Genomic DNA, 14149 nt, shown 5'->3' with positions numbered 1-14149 from the left:
ACAGCACAAGGCAAGTATGGCTCTCACTTCATACTACAATTTGGACTTTATAGTAGCTTAAAAATTCAATAAACTTAAATTCCTGAGGCTATAATGCTGAAGTTAACTTTTCTGTTAACTTTCCAGATTTAAAACTCTATACCCATGCATATAAAAAAATATATATTTATAATATTACCGTGAATGTAACTCAATTTTAAGAACAGTACACATTTTTCTTTGAAACAGACTAAATCAAAATTCATAGCTATTATTACGTTCAATAATAATTTTGTTGCTAAGAGCTCTGAAACTACATGTTATTAACTTGGGCTTAATTTAATAATGTGCCATATACACAACAGGAATCTTATATACTCTTCATTTTAGGTCTTGAAATAAAAAGCAGTATCCATATTACAAGCGTGATGACTTTAACCAAACTCAGCCTTTTCCTAGGAACACAGCCTCTAGCTTTTGTTTAGGGACATTTCACCTGCTTTAATAGTTTTCAGATAATGAGATAACGTATTGAGTGGAAAACTCTTGGAAGCTAATTTATTGTGACCAGTTGAACAAACACACATGTACACACCCTCTAGGACTGCAACACCCGGATCACAATTCAGAAGGAACACAGGGGAAAAAAAAAAATTGGCAGACATTACTCTTGAGTTCTCTGAGGCTATTTCACCTACGGACGGACATAGAAATGTCCTATCGCTTACCTGGCTTGCCTCACGAAATGACTTCTCCTTAAACGAAACTCTAAACACATTATGATGATGAATTGTTTCTGGTTTTTTGTTTGTTTGGGGTTTTTTTTGAGATACAGATGGAAGGAAATTGACATTGCTGTGCTAGGTTCTTCTGTAATCCGAACCAGCTGTTTGATAGGCAAAAGCCAAAGTAAAGAAAGACAACCAGCTAGTTTTTGGATGACGTTCGCGTACCCATCACGTCTGCACCTGGATCTCGGTGGAAGCCGCCCCCCTACTGCGCTCACACCCAAAACCAGGCTCCAGACCCGGCTCCCTCGCCGCGAGCCTGCGGCCCCTCATCCATGTCTCACTTCCTTTTCGCAGGCGAGCCGCCCAGCAAACCCCGAATTGGTGGGAACACATTCCAGCAATAACAGCCCGGCTTCCCCCAACTCACCAGCCTGCGAAGTTTCGTCGGCGGCAAGAGGTGTCAGGTTTCAGAGGTTTCCTGCCCCCTTCCCAAGCCTTTGGACTCCTGGGGTCCGACTCCAGCAACGATCTGCCTTCCGGGGCGACAGTCCTGGGGACAGCTCCTATTTTTCCAACCTGTGGCGCTGGATCGGTGCAACGCCGGCCGGTTCCCAGCCCCTGCCAGTCAGGACTGCAAGTGGCCGGACTTGTAGCACCACCCCTGAGTCCGCGGAGACCGGGGATCTGGAAGGTTTGTGTGAGAAGAAGGCGTGTCTCCCAGTCCTAACGAGGACGTGCGGAGCGCACCTCAGGCTAATCTTGGTGGCGACTCAAAGGCGCTCGGCTTCTGGTTCACTTCTCTTCACTGCAGGGCTCCAAGCCCTAGCAGGCAGCTCATTTTTAGTCCTTTATTTTTGCGTGTTTTCTTTGATTTCTCTTTTTCATAGAGCCCTGGGCACTGGGAGAACTGCTTCCAACGCACTGCATTTCTCTCCTCCGGGGAGATGTCTCATTAACTAGAGAGAAAGCAAGGAACTGCTAGTGGAGAGCAAACAAAGACTTCCGTAAATAAAAGGGCTTAGAAGGAAATCCGTGTTTTAAAAGTTTGGATCTGTTAATATGAATACATTAATCAGTATGCACCGCCCTAATCTTTGCCTCCTAAAGTCATTTCAGAGATAACGTAGGTTAGTAAATAGGTGTCATGTTTATGACATCAGAAGAAACCGGGAGCACATACATTCACTGAACAAATCTTTGTTAAGTACCTACTATGTGGCCGACCCTGTTCTAGACACTTCGGATTCATCTGTCCACAACCAAGATCCTGGCTGGCTCTCTTGAGGTCACATTTCAGACAGACTCTGACATCCCTGATGTACAGACTGACGGTAACAGTAAGAATCCAAGGCTGAAGACATATAATAGCAATTGAGTTCTTCCACTGTGAAGAAAATCAAGAAGTTCCAAATATGTTGCTTGCATTCATGTTGGTAAACGATGAGGTGACTGCTAAAATGTTAATTGTTTGACCCAGTTCTGACAAGGTGCCTTAGAGACAATCTGAGAGGCACTGACATCAGCTATGGAACATCTCCTGGAGAAGTGCTGTGGGAGGCATGTGAAAAGAAAGAACCTAAAGCCCAAACCACATGCAAATAAACAAACAATAGCAAAGCAGTGGAGAAGAGGAGTGTTGGAGAAAACATTTGGTTTCACAGGAATCTGTCTATTCTACTAGGAAAATATGGGAGAAGTTCTATTTTCTGTGCCTCAATGTTCTTATCTTGAAAATGGGGATAATAAAATGTCTTTCTTCATAGGGTTATTGTGAGTAAATGAGTTCATGTCAGCAAAGTGCACAGAACAGCACCTGGCACAGTAAAGTATATATGTTGGCTATACCTATTATTTTGGTAGCACGTATCTACTCCATTCCTCCAAAGTAAGGTCCGATTCATAAAAATTATTCTGATCTACTGTGAAAAATTACTGGAGGTTTGGGTTGTAGATTTTCAAAATACATATGCTGGGAATATATATTTATAGTAAATCTATTTTGCACCATCAGCAATATTTTTATTGCTGTGTGTATCTATGGGGCCTGAGAGAGATAAAAGAAATACATAAACAACTTTGACTTTATTCCTCTTTTTATAGCACATTAATTTAAAACGATTCTCTGGACATGATATAAAATGGTAATGTGTATTCTTCACCTAGTTTATGTGTTCACTTACATTAATCCTAATAGATATTATTTCCCATACTCCACAGCTTTTATAATGCCATTGTCCATAGATCATCTCATTTGATTTTCACAATATTGCTTTGAAAGGGGCAAGGCCTCTATTATTTTTTATTGTCCCCATTTTTAAGAATGAAGAAACTGAGGTTGAGGAAGTCCCAGCAATGTGCCGAGAATCACAAAAGTCCATGAATGTAGAACTCAGGTCTGCTGATCTGGAAGACAGAGCTCACAGTGGTCAGGACACCGTGCTGCCTCCCTTCTGTTTATGGACAAAGTTCCTGTCGGGAGAAAGTCTAACACACACGTTTATCGTCTGCTCTCTTTGTCACCCTTCCCTTCCCCAGATAAGTAAGTGTGTCAGCTGCCTCGTAAGGTTAACTCTTGCAGGGACAACTCTCCTGGAGTCACCTGCCACAGAAATCCTGTGTTTCTGGTTCCGAGGCTCAGAGGTACTAGTGTTACATTGTGATGTTATTCAGCTACTGGAGAGGGTGGAACTTTTCCTTCCCTGTGGGCAGAGGGTTCCAAAGATGAGACGGCAGTGGGAGAATATGAGCAGAATGATTCTTGGCCACTTCATGAAGGCCACTGTGACCAGAGATAGAGCAGAATAAAAGACCCTGGAAAACCATGAAAACAAGGTGACAGCATCCTGTGTTGTAATAAAAAATAAATGTCTTTCTGCACCTGGAGTTTACATAGCACAAATTTGACAGACGTAATTTCTGTCAATAGTTTTATCACTGAATAAACACAGCACTGAGGTAAACGGATATATAAATGTACATGGGTGACTTCTAGTTAAAAATGGTAAATTGATCACATGTGTTTCATTTTTCCTTCCCCAAACTCCTCTGACACAAGAATAAATACATTTTTATATGTTATGAAACCATAAAGACAAATAAAAGGGAGAAGAGAAATCAAGAGACAAAATAAACTGCATTGGATGATGTGGAAAAACCTAAGTCAGATGGAGGCTGGGTAACTGATCTGGAAGAGGATGAGTTGGACACTGCATGCCTGTAGGAGGGCTGATGGATGAGAAGCATTAACTCCCTGTGTAACCTGGGAGGCTCATGCCTAGGAGGCGGAAATACCACCAGAGAAGGAGGCCAGCTGGTGGGGTGAACACAGGGGCTTGGTTAGACGTCTGTATTCAGAATGCTTGGACCCAATGTTCCCTTCCGCACTGTCGTGCAATCAACCAACCATAAGTCCCTCCATCTGCTCACCCCAGCCTCCAGGAGACTGGAGGTTTATTTTCTGGAGAAAGTAAACTAGAGTAAATTGTCGTTTAGCAAGAGGAACTGAACACATGCATTTTTACTCTGCTCCTATAGAAAATGAATTAAAAAGAAATGTACCTTCAAGACAGTAAAAAAAAAAACCTGTTGAAATTGAAAATACTCAAAATTTTACAAATTTTAAAGATGGGTTATAAGATGAAATGTTCAGGAAAATAAATTTTTTAATTAAGTAATTAAACACACCAAGACATATCATTCTGAAATAATAGAAGCCCAGGAATAAAGAGAAGAGCAAAAAACATCTTCCAGAAACATAAAGCCGATCACATACAAAGGAAAAGAATAAAAATTTCATTGCATATCTTGATACTATGTATAAAATAGATAACTAATGAGAACCTACTGTATAGCACAGGGAACTCTACTCAATGCTCTAAATGAAAATGAAATCCAAAAAAGAGGGGATATATGTATATGTATAGCTGATTCACTTTGCTGTACAGTATAAACTAATGCAATATTGTAAAGCAACTATACTCCAATAATAAAAAAAAAGTGACAGTGGCAAAAATAAAAATAAATAAAAAATAAACCAAAAAAAAAGAGCAATAATGCATCCAGAAGATTCTTTAAATGCCTTCACAATTTATAAATGAAATTGTTTTGAAATGAGGATCGTGTACCTGTACAAAATGTCAGCCAAGTGTGATTAAAGATATTTTTAGACATATAAGGATTCAAAAATGTATTTCCTTTACTGTTTCTAAGGAAAGGTCCCCCCAACAAGCTTATAAATCAAGAAAGAGGGAGAGATGGGACCCAGGAAATGAAGGTCCAACACAGGAGACAGTGAAGTGAATTCTCCAGAACAACAGCACTAGAGAGAAGCAGAAGTCTGGATCGCAGAGGGAAAGTCTCCAGGAAAAAAAAAAGAAAAAGAAAATAATTACTTAATGTACATGTACATTTGAAAAAAATTTTTTTTTTTTTTTTTTGGTACGCGGGCCTCTCACTGTTGTGGTCTCTCCCGTTGCGGAGCACAGGCTCCGGATGCGCAGGCTCAGCGGCCATGGCTCACGGGACCCGCCGCTCCGCGGCATGTGGGATCTTCCCGGACCGGGGCACGAACCTGTGTCCCCTGCATCGGCAGGTGCACTCTCAACCACTGCGCCACCAGGGAAGCCCTGAAAAATTTTTGATAACGTCCATGTAGTGGAGACTGTAAGTGCTCATCCGATTCCAGGTTCTCTTTTTCCTGTGCACCCCACTGGATTTCAGTCCTTAGCCCTTTGCCAGTAAGCAGACATGTAACTGAGTTCCAACCAATGGTATGGGCACAGCAGTGACATACACCACTTCCAGGCCATTCCCATAAAATGACCGATGACATCCTCCATGCTTTCCTTCTTTCCTTATTAGTATCCAGACACAAAGACTAAGTGAAGAGCTCTGAGGCACTAGAAGACACTAAAGTTCTGAGATGAAAGGTATTTGTGGCTCTGAATGATTGTGTGGCATAGAAACCCTAACTGCCACACATCGGGCTGTGATACGAGCAAGAAATAAACTTACACTGAGATAAGCCACTGAGATTTTTAGGAGTTGTTTGTTAACGCAGTCAGACTATTCTTTTTTTTCTTTTTGGCTGTGCTGCGCGGCATGTAGGATCTTAGTTCCCAGACCATGGATGAAACCATGCCCCCTGCAGTGGAAGCATGGAGTCTTAACCACTGGACAACCAGAGAAGTCCCGCAGTTAGACTATTCAGATTGTTTCAGTTTGAAAGATCATTTGGGAGCATTTGTGAATAATTTACAGTAGGTACAAAGTATACTAAACAAATTGAAAAAATGATATTAATAACTTCAGGAAAAACAAAAGGTTATGAGAAAAGAAACAATAATAATATAGCACTCCATTCAAATGTGAATATAATCAGAATAATGGTAACACTGACAAGAGAGTAACCATAAACTACAATATAGCTGCATATGGAGGGTGGGCATAGGGAAAGACGGTGCATGTATGTGCAAGACAACTAAATTCTCAACTATTAGAACATAGTTAATAAACAATGTATGAAATTGCTAAATAAAGAAATAGGATAAGCAAACCATTTAGAAATACACATGTAAGTATTACAATAAAAATCCAATAAAAGAGTCAAGTGTTTTCCTGTGGGGATTGAAACTGGGACTTAAGAGGAAATCTGTGCTAGTTTTTAAGAATTTGAACACCCTTTTTTTGAACACTATGAGATTTTTTTACCTTAATAAAAATAAAAATAATCTTAGTTTTAAAATATACATAGGGCACTTCCCTGGTGGCACAGTGGTTGAGAGTCCGCCTGCCGATGCAGGGGACACGGGTTCGTGACCCCGTCCGGGAAGATCCCACATGCCGCGGAGCGGCTGCGCCCGTGAGCCATGGCCACTGAGCCTGCGCTCCGCAACGGGAGGGGCCACAGCGGTGAGAGGCCCGCGTACCGCAAAAAAAAAAAAAAATATATATATATATATACATAGGAAAACAGAAGATATGTGTTCAATAGAGAAAACACTACAATTTATTATTAAAGTATTTGCATATTTTTTGCATAATAACCTATGAGCAATGGAGAAAGTGAATTTAGGGTGCAGACTGAAGATAGATTTGAGAGGTTTGCACAGTCATTTATTCACTCAACAAACATTTATTAAGCAACATGTGTCTGATACTTAGGGATATCAGGCACGGGGGGGATAAAGTGGAGAACATGAAGAAAAAACATAAGGTACTCTGAGAAAATGAGCATGTTAAAGCTTTAAAGAACAAATATATTTGGTTTCTTCTCTCTTGTCCTAGGTGACATGAGCCACTGACTTAACTTTTAGGGTAAGATATTGCCTTTCATCCTTCAAAATACTCTTAAAAATTTCCATCTTGTCTTTTGAGTTGAACCCCACGCTGATGAGATCAAAGGTTTCCTAACTCACCCCATTCTTGGGATTGCAGTGAAAGCTTTGCCAGGTAGTCACACACGGGTTTGCCTCCACCCTCTGCTGATTTGCAGTTCATATGATGTCGTCTAATCACAAATAAAAATCAACCCCTCCCCAGTTTGAGGAAACCCCACAGCATGGCTCAAAATCACAAGCCTGGACTCCCAGGTCATGCTAGTTTTCCTAACTACTTTTAAAGATATAACGTCAAGGAATATATATGCTTAAGTGAAGTTTTACTGGCAAATTACTTTAAATGTGTAGCACATCAAGACCTATTTTAGGCATCGAGGTGGACCTGTTCACATAATTGTATGTACAGCATCTATTCTATGGTGAGGTCTTAACTTCCCCACTTCTAATTTCATTTTGACTCAGTTTCTTAAAACGTGAAAGGGACATACACTGGAACCTTATATGGAAATCATGTAACTTAATCTAATTCTCTCTTTTTATGTTAAAGGAACATTCTGTGGGAAAGGAACAAGTGGTTTCATGAGTAATGCTTGCATATAGACAAAAAACAAAAAATGCTATAATTATGGACAAAATTACAATTATAAACTTAAATCAATTTATCAAATTAAGGAGAAATAAATTCATATTAATAAAATTAATAATTGTATTAATTATAAATAATGATTAATTCATATTAATAAATTCATATTCATAAAAACTAAGCCTTCTTTTCTATATATGTAGAAAAGACTGTAATGACAATATATATACATACACAGTCATATATCTACATATATAATTGCATGTGTGAACATAAGTACAGTCCTTTACAAGCACATGTAAAGTATATACGTATATATGCTTAATGCTAGCTTTATAGTGAGCTACAAAATAAAATGTCATATGAGCCTACCATATAAGTGTAAACAGCTGTATGGTGATTCCTTCACTTTCCCAAAATATGTTATCAAAAGAAAGTGTTCTTCTTCACAACTTTTGCTACTTTTTAACTGCAAACACTTCAGATTGTAATGCCACACACTTAGGAATAATTAAATCTGTCTTAAATTCTTTTGCCTGCCTTTTAACAAATTATCAGGTAATTTGTCCACACATCCAAACTAACATTGATTGATGTAATTTCAGGCAAATATGTCTTTTTCCCAAAATACTTTTTTGATCAAATTAAAGTTTTTTCATGAATGTTCCATTATAAGAGATCTATAATGATATCAATATAAGATAAACATCTTTTTAAGGTATAATTTGGGAAATGATGTTCCTTATGTTTGATCATATATAGTAAAAGATAATTTGCGAAAATAACAATTAGCAAATGAAGATTTGGTGATAGCCAAGAATCCCATGCTAACTGATTACTTTTTTTTTTTTTTTTTGCGGTACTCGGGCCTCTCACTGTTGTGGCCTCTCCCGTTGCGGAGCACAGGCTCCGGATGCGCAGGCCCAACAGCCATGGCTCACGGGCCCAGCCGCTCCGCAGCATGCGGGATATTCCCGGACCGGGGCACGAACCCCTGTCCCCTGCATCAGCAGGCGGACTCTCAACCACTGCGCCACCCGGGAAGCCCTAACTGATTACTTTTTAAAACTGTATTTTTAAGAAATAGTAAGACTGTCTTTAAATTAAACAATCTTACATTATAATTACATGAAATATCATCTAATTTATTTTTGTAATCAGTATGGTAAAAGTTTATATATCCATAATAATTTTTATTATATTTCTAAGATATATTTAAATGTCCTATCTCCAAAATAACATGAAAATTTTAAGTACCATAGCCATATATTACTTCCTGAAATATGCATCGCTGCCATAACCACTAAGTAGGTTCCCATGCTGTGGAATTTTTAGCTACATATTTTATTAACTACTGTAGATTGAAGGAATGGAAGAAAATCTCTGTGTACTTCATATAAAATATATATTTCATTAGAACTATTCAACTTATTTTAAATAAATTATAAATAATTTATTTTTATAGTCATATATTTAGTGTGAGTCTCGGGAGAGAAGATGTTTTAAAAGAACTGGTAAAAGAACACATGATCAGAATGAAGATACAACAGCTAATAAGAACTTCTCACTTTCTTGCATTTCTCCACCTGTAAAATGTGGTAAATATTAGTCATCTTCTTGGTATATGGCATTCAAACCCCTTTTTTGTTTGTGAGGTCTTCTCCAATTCATGTCTTGGTGAGAGTCCCCTATAAAAGCCAAAGGGGTCGGATACTCATGACAGGGGTGGGAGTATGCAGGGTCTGGATGCAATAGCATTGAATGGTTCCCATGGTGGTGCTCTAATTACATGATTGAATGCTTTTAGGCTTATAACTCTAGTTCTATGCCAGCATGCCCTGGAGCGGGGACAATAAAATATCAAACCTGGGAAGAGCAATCTTACTTTCAGAACAAGAACTCTAAATCAAAAAGCTTGACATTCACTCCATAGTTAGCCAAAAGACATTTGTGATGATTCTTCTTTGATCTTACATGTTAGAAACAGGGATTTAAAATAATTTGTTCTGTTCATAAAAATTTCACGTCTGACAACAGTATAGGTGTCCAAAGAATGAATGTTTGTTGAATGAGTCAATAAATAAATGAATCTGTTCACTACCTTGACATCCTTAGCTAGGAAGTTTTCAACAACAAAAAAAAGCCAGTGGAGGGGAGTGGGGCAGAGAAGAGTCTCTTGTCCATTCTGTCCTTTATATTTCATCAAATCTTACTTTTCATAACTGAAATATTAAGAGTTGGAAAAATAGATTTGTGAAAATGATTCAAGGAACTGTATATCGGACTCTCAAAGTAAACGTGATTTGAAATAAAAGGGTTCATAGCAAATTAAGGAAACTCCTTGAGGCATCACGATACAAATGTGCATATTTTTTTCAATGAAAATTAGAAAGACAGACTTTGACTCTCTCATTTCAGTTATTATGACCTTATGTCACAACTAAAGGTAAACATACTGGCAACCCCCTCTCCTACTATTTAACGTAAGATAAATAAATCACAGAAATGCCTTGGCTACTGCTGGGCACCCTCAGCCTTGACTCATCCCATCAGTGACAAAACTGGATCTGTAACAATCAGAAATGCACGGCCCAACTTGCATTTAATGATCTAAGATCTTTTAACATTGGTCATCACAATTTGGAATCTGCTTTCTCCAACTAATGGCAAGTGATTGCAAGTTTTCTAATCTCTTCTTCCTCCTTGAGACTCTCACTGTAAAGACAAAAATATTATCCTTCAAGCTTCTCTGTTTTAAAGTTAGGAATTAAATTAAAATGAAATGTTTGCTTAAATAATTCATTCAATTATTAATAACCACCCAATAAGTTAGAGAAAAAATTTAGTATATAGCTCCACACATGGCCATTCCTCAGTTGTTTGGGGATAACTATATTTATAGATTGAAAAATAGCACAAATAAAGCCTTTTGATAACACTGGAAATTTGTAAAGTATCTCAAAGTTGAATACAGTTCCTGACCCCATAACTCCATGACCTCATGATTCACGTAGTTGCAACTATTATTGTATGTAAGTTATTTTTGATTTGACATTGGCTTTTTGCTTTCAATTTGGTCCTAGGGGACCATAAACCATTTGTAGTCCCTTAATACCCTCTTAGGACTCTTGCTGGCACAAATGACGATTTTTAGCTAAGACATGTAACTACCAACTCTGTTTCTCCACAGTAACTCTAAAAGGGCTTGCTACTTACACCTCTGCATGTTATAATAGTGCTTTACACTATTAATAGAAACCATAAATAGTTTCATTTATACTGCTGAATTTGTGTTTTCACAAAAACAATTAAATTATAGTCAATAAACCAGTTGAAGAAAGCAAAGGATTATATACTCAAATTTAATAAATACAAACACTGAGACAAAAATTTGTTTATATTTAAAAAGACAAGATTTACTTAGCTGATAAATTAAAAATACTAAGTAGAATATCAAATTCCCTGATGATGTCCGGGAAGTCAAACATTTATGTGCTTTAACCTTGAAAATTGAAATTCATAATTTTGGATTCCATTGGCTAGAATAATTATCTCATCTATTTATTTACTGATCCTCAAAATAAAACCCTTTAGTCTTCATTTTGTCTTTTTAGGGGTCCCTGTTTAATGCACGTTTCTTCATTCAATTAATATCTACCTATAATTTTTAAATTACATTGTTTGACTGAATAGCTCTCGATTATTGTGCTACTGGTAAGAGGGAAAGGTCTGAGTTGTAACAAATACTTTTGTTCAACAGTTCTTATTAAATTTCTTTCTTTGAAATGTTGTAACTTTTTAACAACTTGGTAGGTGGTATTAAATTAAGTATAATATGGTTTGTTCTAGGACCCATGTAATAATCATGACTATTTTCTTGAGTCCTCAGTGTTGTTTTTGACCATTAAAAAAAGTTTTCATATTTCCTGAAAATATGAAGCATTCTATTGTATACCTTACCTTAACTGATTTATCCATTAAATCAAAACTATAATGCCCTTTTATAACTAAAGAGTTCCTAGTTCTAGGTTGATTAATTTTCCTAAAGCCATAGCTTAGCACAGATTTTATACATTGTGACTAATCTATAGTTGAAAATTTAGACTATAAAGTTATCATTTTAACCCCAAAAAGGTAACTGCTGCTGATTTATCCTTTAGCACATAAATATTTTTAAATGAATAGTAATTTACACAATGCAATTCTACAGTATACTGGGCATAAGAATGCTGTTACTAACTGTACCTCTCATATGTGACTGCCCAATTCCAATGGTTCTTAACTTATTCAGAAGAAGTGTCATGAAGTTCTTCAGTGACTAAACCTTGATCAGCACAAAGGATCACTGAGGATTGACAATAACATCAGACTGAGGATGGATATGCTATGTCCTTTCTGCATAAAAGTGATGCTATTAACCCTTCAAGCCTCCTCTACAGTTTATTAGAACTAAACTGTCAAGTCCTATGCCCCAAATGCTTTGCTTATTGTTAGTTTGGATTTGACACCTACTTTATTTTTTTCACTTATTTGTGTCTGTTTATACCCAAATTTGTTTTAGAAAGATGATAGTTTTTTTATAACTGCATTGAATCCAGTAAGAAAAATAAAATTGAAATCAATAACCTAATAGAAAAATGGGCAATAAAGTTGAATAGGCACTTTACAAAAAGAGAAAATCCAAATATCCAGTAAGCATGAAAAGTTGCTCACCCTCATTAGTCATCAGAGAAATGCAAATTAAACCATAATGAGATACAACTATGCATCTACCAGGATGAATAAAACAAAATACCAGGTGTTGGTGAGGGCATGAAGTAAATGAAATGTTTATTTACTGCTAGTGGGAGTGTAAATTGGTTTGACTATTTTGGAAAACTGAACTTGGGCAGAGATATGGCCCATTTTAAATATATGATTTGTAGAACTTTGTAGTATGTTCACCAGAAGTCTTTCACAAGAGCTACTTGTAGTAGCTGCACACTGAAAACAACCTAAATGTCCATTAATAATAAGATAAAAATTAAACTTAGGTGTATTCATAAAATGGAATATTACACATCAATGGGGATAAAGTATTTCTACTTGTGACATTAGCGAATTGCACAGGCATAATACTGAATGAGAAAATCCAGACACTAAACCTTATGCTCTATAGGATTTCATATATATAAGCTTCAAAGTCAGGCAAAATTAATCAGTAGTGTTAGCAGTCAAGACAGTGATTATCTTGTCGGGTTTGGGGGCACTGACTGAGAAGACACAGGAGAGGGATTCTGGTGATGTTCTATTTCTTCATTTGTGTGCTGGTTACATCTCATTTGTTCTGTGAAGTTTACTCAGGCTCATATGTACAATTTGTACACATTTCTGCATGCATTTTGCTCAGCCATAAAATTATCTTAAAATACAAATTAACAACAAATGAAAATTGAAGTCAGATTAAGGTGAAAAAGAGAATATGGACGGAAGAAGTCGGAAGTTAGACTAGGATGGAAAAATATCTTCTCTAACATTTGTTCTATTTGTTAGAGACCATGAAGTTAATATCATTCGTTATGTCCATAAAAAAACAAATGTGTTGCTCAAGAGACACCCGTCCATTCATAGAATGAAGAGCTCTGCTCCCATGTTTGTAAAGAGGAGTCATCCTATGTAATGAGCTATGACTTCTGGAACTTTATGACAGTAAAATACCATAATGAATTGTGTGGGATGGTTTCTTAAAATGGCCATTAGTGTAGAAGCATGGTATTAATAGTAGATTTTAATTCAGTAAAAGTAAGTAAGTAGTTCTTTGGACAAATTATGGGCTCACAAAATGGCATTCTTTACAGGTTTAATCTAATTGAAGAACTGATTTTGAGAGTACGGAATTGACAGACTGTATCCTCAGTACATAGATTTTGGTAAGTCCTGAGGCAAGTGGATTTCAGACTATATCTCCTCAAGAGTACATAGACAGCAACCATTATATTGCTGGTTAAATGAGAATCCATGGGCTTTAGCCAATGAGGGAAAGAGTGACATCTTGTTATGAAAGCTGAGAAGCTTGGCATGGGTGTGTGTATGACAGAAGAGTTCCCAATTTCTGCTCAAGGCTAAACCAAAGGAGGCTCCTCAGAAGCAGTTTGGGGTCTTTGCTACTAAACAGTCATCACATCCCTGAAGTTCTACTTCATGGAGCATCAGTCCAATTCTTGGAAAAGAATTGAAGTAGGTTTAATCCATGCATTTTCAAAGGGAACAATATTACCCGTAAGTGGATGAAATTCATTCTTGGAGAGTGAAATGATTTTACTCTTTTTATGTATAAAACATAGATATACATACAGCACATAAACAGATATACAGTATAACAGTGGTATTAATATTTCATGGTGGGGGGGGCAATTAGGGGAAAAAATAACTGAAAATGCTCCCTGGGTGGGGGGATGTATGTGAAATAAAGGTTAATAAATACTGATGAAATCAAATGTAAACACAAAATAATAACAGCTACATTTCTCCAGCCCCAA

At 37.1% G+C, this 14149-nt stretch overlaps 1 protein-coding gene across 11 annotated transcripts in view; it reads right to left on the bottom strand.

The window, feature by feature from the left end:
• RAB27B (RAB27B, member RAS oncogene family) overlaps nucleotides 1-1421 on the bottom strand; it is a 65891-nt gene extending 64470 nt beyond the window's left edge. For 8 of the 11 annotated variants that reach the window (XM_089895214.1, XM_089895212.1, XM_030762040.2 and 5 more), the window contains exon 1: nucleotides 1138-1227. The gene's annotated coding sequence lies outside the window, so the exon portion shown is untranslated. Of the gene's footprint in view, nucleotides 1-1137 lie in introns of all 11 variants that reach the window. The other 3 variants (XM_022584454.3, XM_089895216.1, XM_089895218.1) reach the window with 3 other exon arrangements.
• Nucleotides 1422-14149: the final 12728 nt, after the last annotated feature.

Source organism: Delphinapterus leucas, chromosome 14, assembly GCF_059928025.1.
Source record: "Delphinapterus leucas isolate spDelLeu-1000000601 "Yukka" chromosome 14, BTC_Dleu_Yukka2, whole genome shotgun sequence".
NCBI classification, from domain to species: domain Eukaryota; kingdom Metazoa; phylum Chordata; class Mammalia; order Artiodactyla; family Monodontidae; genus Delphinapterus; species Delphinapterus leucas.
Note: the sequence above shows the minus strand (reverse complement) of the source record. Positions and strands in the feature narration are given on the sequence as shown.